General features: G+C 37.1%; 1 protein-coding gene and 1 long non-coding RNA gene across 4 annotated transcripts in view; one reads left to right on the top strand and one right to left on the bottom strand.

Moving 5' to 3' along the window:
- The window catches only part of Cntnap2 (contactin associated protein 2), a 2,256,901-nt gene that overhangs the window by 446,479 nt on the left and 1,797,393 nt on the right, over positions 1 to 13,029 (bottom strand). The gene's annotated exons all lie outside the window — the stretch shown is intronic.
- Positions 4,170 to 9,500, top strand: LOC102549132 (uncharacterized). Its single transcript, XR_353282.5, has 5 exons — positions 4,170 to 4,440; positions 5,087 to 5,186; positions 5,816 to 5,857; positions 7,708 to 7,800; positions 9,406 to 9,500. It is a non-coding gene; the product is annotated as an uncharacterized LOC102549132 (long non-coding RNA).

Below are 13,029 nucleotides of genomic sequence, written 5' to 3'. Positions count from 1 at the left end.
TTGATCCCATACCTACATTTAATTACATAAATTTTTATTAATTATTGAGAATTTAATATATTCATACAATGAATTTGATCATATTATTCACTCACCTCCTCTCTCTCTAACTCCTCCCAGCTCTACCTTAACTCTTCATGTCCCTCCCATTTTTATGTCCTTTTTTTTTTAACCACTAAATCCAATCAGTGCTGCCTAGATATTTTTGGGTGTGGTTGGACTATACCCTTATTGTGTAATTCTTATTTATAGGTGAAATAATTTCTCAAGATACATTCAATTAATCTTACATATTGAAGTTACACATGATGTCCCAAATTTAAGAATGTCTGCTGAGTTTTACATACCCTTATGCCCTCATATACCACATCAAGTGAGAACTAGATCTGCTTATGCTTAGAGGAACTATCTGATCTGTTGATGCTTTCCTAGGGTATAGCTAATTGTAAAACTGATATTCTTTGCTATGTCAGAAAAATCCCAATAAAAAAATTAATCATCCTAGATAACATGAAAAAGTTACCTTCTCCACCTATTCTTGTCAAGTATCTGAATAGAAGTCCACTGAATTTAAAGTTGCAAAGAGATACATATGAAATATACAACGAAAAAGAATATCAGATCCCATATTGCCTATGGAAACCAATCCACAGATGGCAGTAGGCGTTTTGACCGGCACAGATTTTTCTGATGAGATTTTTCATCACTTGCCCAGAGAGCAGTTAACCTCAAAAGGATTTACCTCATATATATATATATATATATATATATATATATATATATATATATATGTAAAATTTCACATGCAAACATAATTTGGTTAGAATCAATGACCTTTAGAGATTGAGGTCAATCTAATTTAGGGAGACATTAAGTACTATTTATCTTGTTAGCATAATACACTAATTATATGTGATGGTGGGCTTGTACAGTAGAGGAATTCTGCCATCCAACTCAGATGAGCTCTGACTCAGACTCGTGCGTGGTCTACCAGAACTGTTAGCTACAGAAGTAAAACTTGAGTCTCTGGGTCCATCCTTGAACTGTTCTACTCCAGTAAAGCTTTCCTGAGGAATTTGGGTTATACTCAGCTGCTTGTCCCCTGCCTGTGGAGACAACAAAGAAGCCTGCAGACAGGCATCTCAGTCCTGCCCTTAGCTCAGTGAAAACATATTTACAAAAACTTTATGTAAAAACAAACACTGGCATTCTCACTCTAGAGAGCTTGTTTTGCTTCCAGATGTTATGAAAGTTCCCATTTTAGCAGTCTGTCCCGTAAATCCTGGCAGAGAGAAATGACTTTTTCTTAGGGAAGCTTTTAGGGAGACTTGGGTAACTTGCCAGAGAATGATGAGAAAACCATTTGCCCATCCTCTTGGCAGAAGCAATACCTCAGTGAGGCTGTCGAAGAAATGTGTGGGAGGCTGTTGTTTGGACTAAGGCTACAGATCAGGCTGTCCCAGCATGGACTTCCTTGTGCCAACTGCCATAGAATAGTACAGGCCAGTTTTCTAGGAAGGAGATTTCCAGCCACCAACAAGAGGGGGAATTCCTCTGAGCCAGCACGCTAAGCAAGCCTTCTCTATTTTAATTCTGGAAAGGATACTTTTGCAAGGATCCATCTGCTTTCTGTTGGTTTCTGCTTCCTGCAGTTCTTTCCTGCCTATGAAGCAAACCCTTTCTGCTGAGATCATTGGCCCATTCATTTTATTTTATAGAATATAGACGGAGATGTTGCTTGAGCCTAGAATTGATAATAAACCACAATTAAATATTTTAATTAGATTTGTTGTGATTTTGTTTTTCTCATTGGATCCCTATGAATAATGTCAGAAGAGGGAATAATGTTCCCAGACCTCTTTGAGATAACCAGACTGGGCAGAGGTGACAGAATGTTCCCCAGGGATATGTCATCATCCCAAGGTAGAGCAGCATTGCCAGTCCCTCGATGGTCCTTATGTATAGGTATGCAGGACCTATCACACGAGCTACTGCAGCATAGCTGGATCGCCACAAGGTGAAAACAGCTGAGCCTAACACAGCAAAGTAAAAGTTTCTGAACACTTCTAATGATGTCCTCAGTTACCACTGACTATTGAGACTTCCTCAATGCTATATGATAGTGCTCCCTATAAAGCAATTAGAACAATTAAGAAAACACCCGTCACAACTAGATCTTTAGAACCCATGACTATGTCCCCTATGAAATGAAAGTAATTACAGAGTCAAATACTTCTTTTCAGTGGGAATAGATGAGACCTTTTATAAATGCTGGACAATTATCTGTTTCATTTAGAGTCTCTTAGAAAAGCCCCTATCATCATTTTGAGGCTTTATGCAAAATGGTTTTCTCTAATTTGCCTCTCTGGAATGCAAGCTCCCTGAGGGCAGACATATTGTTTTATAGAACCTTATAAAATAAACACAAGTAGGTAACTAAAGGTAGTTGGCTTCATGTATTTGTGATTGGAAAAATACACAAACACACATAGGCATTAACCCACAATAATTCTAAAACAGTCATCAGAATGAGTTTATTATTAATGGGAGAAATATGAGAAAGAAAACCTTATTTATACTGAATTCCTTGAATAATCTCAAACAATTCACTTCTGTAAGTTTAACTTTCTTTAATTAAGATTTTATTTCTTTACAAGGTAATATTCAATAAAAAATCTAAATATGATTAAAATGGAAAAGATATACAAAATTTACATCTTAAAGGTAAGTCTTTAAAATGTTCCCTATCAGAAAATTGGTTAATTTTACCTGGGTGACATTTTCTCTACCTAGGTGTGAAATTATTAGGCTCTTTGATTATGCTTTTATGTTCTTAATTCTAAAACAACAAGTAATTATTACTGGAACAGATTTGGTATACTTCTATGTGCATAAAATCATGAATATTTTTTATGAGTGTGGTCCTTGGGAGATAACTACTTTGAGGCCCTTTGTGATGTGAACCCACTGAGGATAGGCCTTCCTGGCCCTAGAGGGTTTTCCCAGAACAGGAAGGAGCATTGGGAAATGATCTACTTAACAACTTCCTTCATTTTTCAGGTACTAGGTAAGGAGTAAACAAGTGCTTGGTTTTATGTCCTCCACTGATTAGTAGCTGAGCTAATAGAAACATAGAAACTTCCAGAGAAACTTGAAGAGAAGATGTATGTTTATATTTCTCAAGTTATCCAGAAAGAATTTCAATTGACTTCCTTTAAGTGACACAGAAATGTATTGTTTTTATTCCATAGGAAAGCTTGTCTCACTGAGTAGAAGATGGCTTTGAACTACCAACAATTTAATCTGCTCATCTATGTTTGTATTTTAATCTATGCAAGAGTTGCTTATGTGGCAAGAGGGTTTACTTGTGGCAAGAGGGAACACTTGATAATCAGCCTTCTGTCAATTTCTGTGTCTCAGAATATCTAGCAAGTCATGGCCAATGCCTGGCATCTCAAAACTTGGTTTCCTTGGTTGACAGGAAAGCATCCCTCATCTTGGCTTGGAATATCTTTCAAATACAGGCATAACCTGTTTTTCTCAGTTTTTCTCCAAATAACCTGGTCTTCTCAGTATTTCTCCCATGTGTTTAAGAAGAAAAAAGTTACAAAATTTGGAATGTCACATGCACCTGGCTATCTGATTTGTTTTTGCCTGGCCATATTCTTTCTCATGGCTCACTGGCCTTTGAGTATGGCTGGGTAGATTTTTGGAGAGATTCTTTTGTGTGCATACATAATTATTGTATATAGCTGTGCAGGTGCAGGTATGTTTGCATGTGCATGTGTGCACACGGATTTGAGGGAATTTAGAAATTTGGAGAAAACAATCTTAGCTATAGTTTTTGAGATGGCATCCACTCAGATATTTTTGAGACAGTGTCTCTTACTAGATTGGAACTTGGCCAAGTCTGGCTGGCCATCAAACCCTGGGATATACCTATCTCTCTTCTCCAGTGCTGCGTATCTAAACTTTGACCTTCATGCTTGAAAGGAAAGTTCTTTACTGAGTGAGGTATTTCCCACAACCCTTTAGTGGGATGCTTTAAAAGTTGTTCCCGACTGGCTTCATTTCACATGTTCTACATGTGGCCCACAAAGGGCAGCCTTCATCATCTTTCCACAGAATTCTGAAAGGAAAGGCCGTTTCCATGGCTAGCCCCTCTGTGTACCTTCATCTTAAAACTAGACAAGAGTATTCTAGAATGATGTAGTTCAGTTGGGCTTTTTATCTCTGACTCCAAAAGACATGGCCAAGCAATCTGATTCACTCTCTCAGTCCAACTGCTGCTTTTTCAAGCGGTGATAGGGACTTAGTGAAGGCTACACCAATGTCTATAAAAATCAGTCTTTCTTATTGACCTCTCAGACTTCTCTAGGAACAGCCAGGTTTCTCTGGCATCATTTGAAGAAGGAAATGATACTGACACAGCTGATTCAGGTATCTCTGAAAACCTATTTCATACCCTGGAGAAACCCAATTTATTACTTCTCTTTTGCCTATAAAATTTTCCTAAACCTAGGCTATTTTTAGGGTATTAATTTTTATCTATCTGATCCTGGTATGAATGAGTTTCTTACTTCTGTCAAGGCAGGCAAGGGGATGGGGAATTGAGAGAGGAGGTAGATTCTCAAAGATGGGATCTTCTGCCTTTCAAACGCCAACACATCAGCAAGCATTCCTCAGAACTGCCTGTGACAACATAGGCACATGTAAACGAGAACTGATCATGGTAGGTTATGTCTAAAATCATCTTTTCTCCTGAGGCAGGAGGAAGCAAGATTGAGACCAGTTTGGCCTATATTCTGAGTTCCAGATGAAACAAAACAGACCACCAACAAAAAGACAAGGAAACAAACAAGTGAAAAACAGTGAAGCAGATTGGGGCTTGTAACTGTAGGCTAAAGAGGAACCATGATTAGGGGTTTCCTTGGGCACAAAGCTAAAAGGTTAAAGCACTGACTGTAAACCCAATTGACTGCCCTTTTGCAACCTTCCAGAGATTTGGGCTGCCTGGTACAACCTGTGGTTGCCCTAAAGCTAAGGTCCACAGTTATAGGGTGTGATGTTTCTCTTCCTTTTGTAGCCTAACAAGGTGGAATGCAGTTTTTCTGCCTAAAGTCCATGCTATCCTGGAAAGAATGGAGTTGTCGTGCACACCTCAACAAGCGTTTTAGTGAGCAGAGGTACTCAGTTCTTTGCTTTGCTCTCTGCCAGTGTGTCCATTTCACCTTGACTGCCTTTTGCTTAATTCACATTCCTTTCTCTTGGCTGAATGATTTTTGGGTGTGGCTAGGTGATCTTCAGAGAATATTATTATATACTGACTTTATTAAAAATTCACTTATCCAATTTTGTCTTTGTTTCATTCTTTAGAAATGACTTCTAGGAGAGAAGTCCTTAATGTTGGGCTTCCTCACTCAATTGTCAAGGACCAAAATAATTCTCTAGTTCTTTAGTAGCTTGTTCATGAATCTCCCCATGAAAATAATGAACAGTCCTTTCCACCACAATCTTTGCTTAGTAAAAGAGCATCTATCCTAATGCATTTGGTCCTAGAAGGGAGGATGGTATGCTGTGAGTTTTTGTTTTGTGGATTTCCCCATCTTGACAGGTGCTATTTTCCAATGAGACAAGAATTTTACTTTTAACTGAGAAGTGTTTCCTTTTCTTCCTCTAGCCACTCTTAAAGTCCCTTCCACATAACACAAATCCATGGCAATGTTACTCATATTGATTGTCCTTATCTTTTCTATACACACTTCATAGTTTTTTTAAAAATATATACTTTGCCATTCCTTCTTCATTGTAACAGGCCATTTTGCTTCTGAAGTGGACACAAAAGACCTGTTTGAAGGTAAGGACCAATTTCTTTTACTGGGCTTTGAACTATGTGATGCTTTTAAGATGTTCAATATTTGTTTTTATGTTATCAATATCTTGAAGATGTTGAGGGATGGAAACATCTGCAGAAGGCACACCCCCTTGGCTACAATAATGAAAAACATTACACTTTAGGGTGAGATGGCTCAAATAAAAATAAACCTTTAAATTGACATTTAGGAACTGGCACTGAGACTCAGAGGCAGCCAGGAAAGGGGCTTAAGTTTGCTATCAGAATCCAGCATGAAGGGAGAAAGATGAATCAAGGAGATCCAAAATAAATGATCTGAAATTTGGAAGGAACCCAAAAGAATTATGACTAATGAGAATGAGAAAGAGCAAAAACATCTGTGAGGGAAAAATTGTCATTTCTGTTAAATGTTGTAAAATGTCTGGTATCAAAAATATCATCAGACATACTAGGCATGGAAATGTGGAAACCATTGATGAGTGTGACAGGAAACTCTGGTGGGGAGATGGAGAAAAAAAAAGTTCAGTGGCTCATAATTCAATGGGAATTGAGAGAGTAGACATAATCTCTACATTCTTGTTTTGGAGTTGATGTGAGAATGCAAAAATCAACCTGGTAGAACTCACAGTGACTTTGGTGCTCAGTATTTATACATAGGGAGTTGATACAGCTATTTGCATTTTACCCATACATCTGCAATCAATTTGCCATTATTATTTTCAAACCTTGAATAGCACTTATGACTTCTAGGGCAGACAGATTGCAACAGAATTGCTATGGTTGGTAGCATATGAACATCCAGCATCCTCCTGTTTTGGATACTGTGAACAAGGAGCACACCAATTCTTTCTTCAATCATTGACAGTTAAGCACACAGCTTTTCTGAAATGTGACATCAACATATTTTGGGAAAAAGATTTTGGTTCCTCCTGTGTCAGCAGGAATAAGAACCTACTGGAATATCTCATCATGAGGGTTTCAGTTGTGTGGCTTGCTACACACAGCTGGATCTTGGGTTCAGAGAAAACAGAAATTCAGTATCCTACTCAGGAATATTCTAAAACTTTAGCTCATTAGATTTGAAAAAAATCAAGGTCTTCTCCTTTGGCGAATTTTCTTTACAATCTTGAAAGCAAATAATTTATAGTAATGTTCTCCAACTTATTAGATAACTTGTAAATCTTCTGTTCAGAAGTAATGGGAGTGTATCAATATCAATAGAGAGGTTGTACATGCCATCAAAGAAAGGAGTGAGGGCCACCATCTCTCAGAGCTGTATTAGTACCTTAGCAATGCAAAAATCCTTCATCTGGTGTTTTTTGGAGTGAATTCATCTTTCCCCTTTGAAAATGCAGAAGGAGAAATTGCCACATGATTTTTATAGAGTATCCACTTGTCAATAATCTAAAATGAAGAAAGTGATGTGTGGTGGTTTGGTTGGGAATGGCTCTATATACTCATATGTTTGAGTGCTTGGTCCTCAGTTGGTAGAACTGTTTGGAAAGGATAGAGAAGTGTGGCCTTGTGGAGGAGGGGTTCTCAAGGCTCATGTCATTCCCTGATGGGTCTCTCTGCCTCATGGATCAGTTATGACTTCTCAACTACTGCGCTGGTGCCACTTCTGCCTCCTAATCCATGCTATGATGAACATGTACGCATCCTTTGAAGCTGTAAGCAATTCCCTTGTATAAGTTACCTTGTTTATGGTGTCTCTTTGCAACAAAAGAAAAGTAGTTAAGATATGATGCAAACAAGCCTGGAAAGTATTTAGTTATTTCATTTCCTTGAGATGTACACTATTTTGATGAACAATCCTAAATCTTCTTCAAGAGTGTTGTTGTGTTCTGCTCTAGATGCCCTGAAATAAGAGACATAGATTCACACTGTTCTCTTTTCCTCACAATAATGAAAGAGAGAGAGAGAGTTCATCTCAAGATGACATTAAGGTAAGTTTTTGATGAAGCCTCTTCTTGGCTTGCATTTTACTGCACCCTCACATGATCTTTCTTCTGTGATCATGTGCAAAAAGAGAGAAGGGGGCTCTCTCACAACATCTTATAATGTTATCAACTGAATTGTATCAAGGGACCATTCTTATAAATTCACTTAACCTTAGTTACTTCACTAAAAAAGCCCCATTTTATATACAGTCACATTACAGTTTAAGGCTTTAATAGACAAGATTTATGTGGAATAATTTATCATATAAAGATCATGGACACTTTTGAAATTTGGAATTTCTGAAAATAACAAGTTTGGAAAATAGTAACACACCCTCTTGTGAAAAAAAAGGATGTTTGACATCTCATGTGTGAATGATATGTATACTTAATATATCAGTCTTGGAGGGCTAAAACTATATTATAATGACTGTGAGAAACTTTTCATTGGATACAAGTATAGTTAGCCTTGTTTAATCCAGTATTCTGGAAAAGGAGCTTTTTATACCATACATTTTAATATATTGATGCAAAATGTTCAGCATCATGGGTGTCCACAAAGCATTTTTGGCATCCAGTGGTTTCTTAAACATAGCTTTGTGGAAAACCATGCCCAGATCTTTAAACTAATAAATGAGATTAAGAGCAAAATGGAAAAGAAAATTGGCATGTTCTTAACATCTTAATTATGAAGGCTGTGTCTAACTCTATGCTCATTCCCACCAACTAACAGTAGTAGGATGGTTAAGTTTGATTGTCAATTTGATATTATTGAAAATTTACTAGGAACTTAGTAAAGTATACCTCTGAGTATGCATGTATGGATGTGTATAGGTATAATTAGATCATGTCATGGATACTCTGACCTAATGAATGAATGAATGAATGAATGAATGAATGAATACTCTAATGGATTAGTCATATGATGGCATTATTGGAGCTTGATAAAAAGAATAAGGTGGGACTTTGTAGGAAGTCACTTGGGATTATGGTACTAGAGGCCATGTCTTCCTTTGACCTCCTCCTATTTGCCTATTTTCTTTCTCTACTTCCTGGATGGCCATGAAGTGAACATCTTTCCCCTGTCTCTTGCTACTGCCAACATGTTAGGACCAAATAATGTTGTCTTTGAATCTTCTGAGATTGAGCCAAAATAAATTATTTCCCTTTATGTTGTTTCCATTAGACATTTTTGTCACAATGACAAAAAAAGTGATTAAAACAGACTTTATATGTCTTAAGACACTAGGGTAGTCTAATTACCAGGCTTTATTAATACAACCAGTTAAATCAATTTTCTTTTCAAAAATGGGAGAAGTGATGCATCTCAGTTGTTCATCAACAAAAGATCATAAAAATTGTGACATACATAATAATAGAAAACAGGCATGCAATAAGAAGTGTAATGGAATCTTGGTTGTCAACTTGATAGACTTTAGAATCAAACATCTGGTTATATTTATGAGGGAGGATCTAGAGAAGGTTTGTTTAGGTGGGCCTATCTCCTGTAGATATGGACAGTGCCATTCTGTGACCTGGGTTCTTAGCTTGAAAACAAAGGAGACAATGAACCTAAGCACCACCTTCCATTTCTCTGCTTCCCCACTGCAGGGGCAATAGGATGAACTGTCTCGTGCATCTGCAGTCACGCCTTTCCATGACGATGGATCTGCACCACACTTTCCCAATAAAAGCTGAAGATAAGACTTTAATTTGTCATGTGTGTTGTTATGGCAACCATTAAAGTAACTCTTACATAAGGATAAACTCCAAAATATAGCATTGAGAAAAAGTATGAAGCACAATGGTTTGTGTCTGTGATTCTAGAAGTCAGAACTGTAGTTTTCTTTGGAGGAATTTACTGAGATCAGCTAAGAGTTATGGTTCATAGCTTGATCTGAGTGATGATTTTATAGGTGAACCAATATATAAAAATGATCAAGGTGCACTCTTAGATTGTGTGCTTCCATCTGTATATTTACACGAAAAACCATTGATGGCTTATCATCATCATATTTTTCACAGCATGTGTAATTCCTAGTTCTGGTCCCTTCTTTAAGTAGAACCCAAGTTACGGTCTCAACTTCCCTGTATCTGGGTTTCCAGTCACCTGAGAGGTAATGCAGCATCATTCTTTGTTCTTGTTCAGATTTTCAATTATTTTTGGACTAACATTGTTCATTCTGGTTCTTCCTTTCTATATATTCCATTTGGGGGAAATTCTTCACTTATATTACTTGTCAAAACATGTTTGGTGAAATGTAAACAAGTTAGTTGACTACAACTTACTTAGTATTGTGCTTATCATATGGTCAGCATGCATTTAATATTATTAACACATAGGAAATTATTAATATTCACTTCAGTGATACACACAATGATACTTTCTCGTGGCCCCATGTAATATAAACTAAAGTTATTAATATCACTCCTCAAAATGAGCATTTGTGTCAATAATTGGCATGATTCAAACACAATTCTACAATGTATATAAAGAAGGCTGACTTTGATTTATAATTCCTCCGAGGTAATGAGGGGTTGCTGCTCTATGTGTGTAATAAAGAATTGGAGAGGGATGGCCTCCCTTTGTATATAGTAAAGAAATGCTAATAAATATATATACATATATATGTATATATATGTATGTATATATATATCCACATCATATTAAATATTTAGAGAGGGATGGTCTCTCCATGTACATAGTAAAGAATCAGAGAGGGACAGCCTCTTTACATATATAGTAAAGAGTTGGAGAGAATGGCCTTTCTATGTCTATGTAAAGAATTGGAGTTAGGAGAAGGATTTAAGGCCCTGAAGGCAATGGCAACCCCACAGGAAAACCAACAGCGTCAATTAACCTGGACCCATGGGAGCTACCAGAGACTGAGCTACCAACAAAAGACCATGCATTGCTGGTCTGAAGCCCCAGACACATGTGTGGGAGAGGGCTCATGCCTGGCCTCAGTGGAGGAGGATATGCTAATCCTGTAGGGACTTGATGCCCTAGGGAAGGGGGATGTTTGGGGCAGAGCCACCCTCTCAGAGGCAAAGGGGATCATTGGGGGTGAAGGAGGAACCTTGTGAAGGGGGATTGGGAAGAGGGGTCAGTCAGCATTTGAATATAAATAAATAAATAAATAAATAAATAAATAAATAAATAAATAAATAAATAAATTTTTAAAAGAAAATAACCGGATAAGGGAACTATAGTATATGAACTCAAAAAATAAAGAATTGGGGCTGGAGAGATGGCTCAGCGGTTAAGAGCACTGACTGCTCTTCCAGAGGTCCTGAGTTCAATTCCCAGCAACCACCTGGTGGTTCACGACCATCTGTAATGAGATCTGATGCCCTCTTCTGGTATGTCTGAAGACAGCTACAGTGTACTCATATATAATAAATAAATAAATTTTTAAAAAAAATAAAGAATTGGAGAATGATGGCCTTTCTATATAATAATAAAGAATTCACAATAGACAACAAAAGGGGCAACTTAGGGAGGCTCTTACCCTTCTTTGGAGCTTGGGTGCCATCTGAACAACAGCTTTATCTCAAAAAAAACCCACCCAATTTTCTGAGCATATAAGTTAATCTCCTAATGAAAATTATACATCTTAACTGGGCCCAACCATGAAACTATTCCAATGTCACATCTACAAACTGGCTGGAAAATTACTCATGGAATTGTAAAGAATTGAGAAAGAATTCACTTGGCTTTTCAAGGCAACAAGTATTTATTGGGTATCCAGGGATTCCAAGGCATCACCATTGGATTCCAAGGAATTAACATTGGGGAAAGCAAAGCAAACACTTCCTCACTCCAGTCCTCAAGGAGCTTCCACTTTATATTCTACCACAGCACACAGGGATCTGTCTGCTTGTTACTTTTATGACTTTTCTGTCGCCTTTCCTTATTCTTTCTTTATTTCTTACCACTGCAATTTTATACTTCTTCAAAAATAAAACTTACCCTCTTGGAATAATTTTAATATCCTACTTTTATCCCTTTAATAAAGTTCATATTCATTTAAGTAGTTATAAGTGTTCTTAAGAGAATCATGCATTTTAATTACAATTAGATAATGAATATTCGGTTACTAGGATTCTGAAATAAAAATTATAATGGCAATGATAGTAATGTGCCATCTCTAGAATCTTTTATTATAGAATTAACAGGGAGGGTAATCTACTGAGAATAACTAATTTGTTCAAGCTGGTTAAAGCAAGTGCATGTGGAAGTGAATGGTTTAATATTACCCAATAAAAATGTACTCTTTTATTTAATGTCTTTTATTGGGAGGCTATACAACACATCACTGATAATATCATTCCTGCATACAATGCCCCTTTGGCAAGGTGGACAATAGTAAGACCTTACAGTTGCCAGTGCTAAAGTGTAAATCAGCTGGACACAGAGCCCTTCCAGCTCTGTGTGTATCTTTTGTATTATCTTGTGTATTGTCACTCTGAATATTTCCTGAATGACCATACTAGCCCAATTCAAATACCCAAGCAGAGAGAGCTATTTCTGTCTTTTTCTAAAAAAAATTATCAATATTCTGGCATAGGGTGTAGGATAGATCAGAAGGAAACACAAGCACTTAGAAGAAGGTAGAAGAGAGTGAGACAAAAGGTCTTTTCACTGTGTCCATTCCAGGATAAAAAGAGACACAATGCTGAGGTAGACAGTAGACAGATACTTAGTAAAGAAAAAAATAGACCAATTGTGAGACATAAAATACAGACAATTGGAAAAATAGGTATAAGACATGTAATAAAGAAGAGTTTGTGTTTGAAAGAAGATAGAACTATGTAGCACAATGATTCCTAATGTCTTTTACAGAAAGAGGACACACAGGACTTGTCTAATAAATGCACAATTATCTCTCTGCAGATGGTTTTTGGTTTTGGTTAACCTCCGCATCTATGTTTTTTTCCCCTGCGTTGAGAATTACTTGCATGTGCTTTTTATTTATACCAAGTTTCTGGTAAAGAACAGAAAAGGTTATTTCTAGAGCACCAAAAATAAAAAATACAATGGGCTGGGAATCTGCCTCATTTGGTAAAGTGCTAGCTATGCTAGGATGAGGAACTAAGTATGGATCCCTAAGAGCTGAATTCACTGGTTAGCCAGCCTAGCCAATCACTGAGCTCTGAGTCTTTTGATGGCTTCTGTCTCAAAAGATACAGTGGAGAAGAATAGTGGGAGATATGAACACTGACATCTGGGTT

The sequence above is a fragment of the Rattus norvegicus genome, chromosome 4 (assembly GCF_036323735.1).
Source record: "Rattus norvegicus strain BN/NHsdMcwi chromosome 4, GRCr8, whole genome shotgun sequence".
NCBI lineage: Eukaryota > Metazoa > Chordata > Mammalia > Rodentia > Muridae > Rattus > Rattus norvegicus.
Note: the sequence above shows the minus strand (reverse complement) of the source record. Positions and strands in the feature narration are given on the sequence as shown.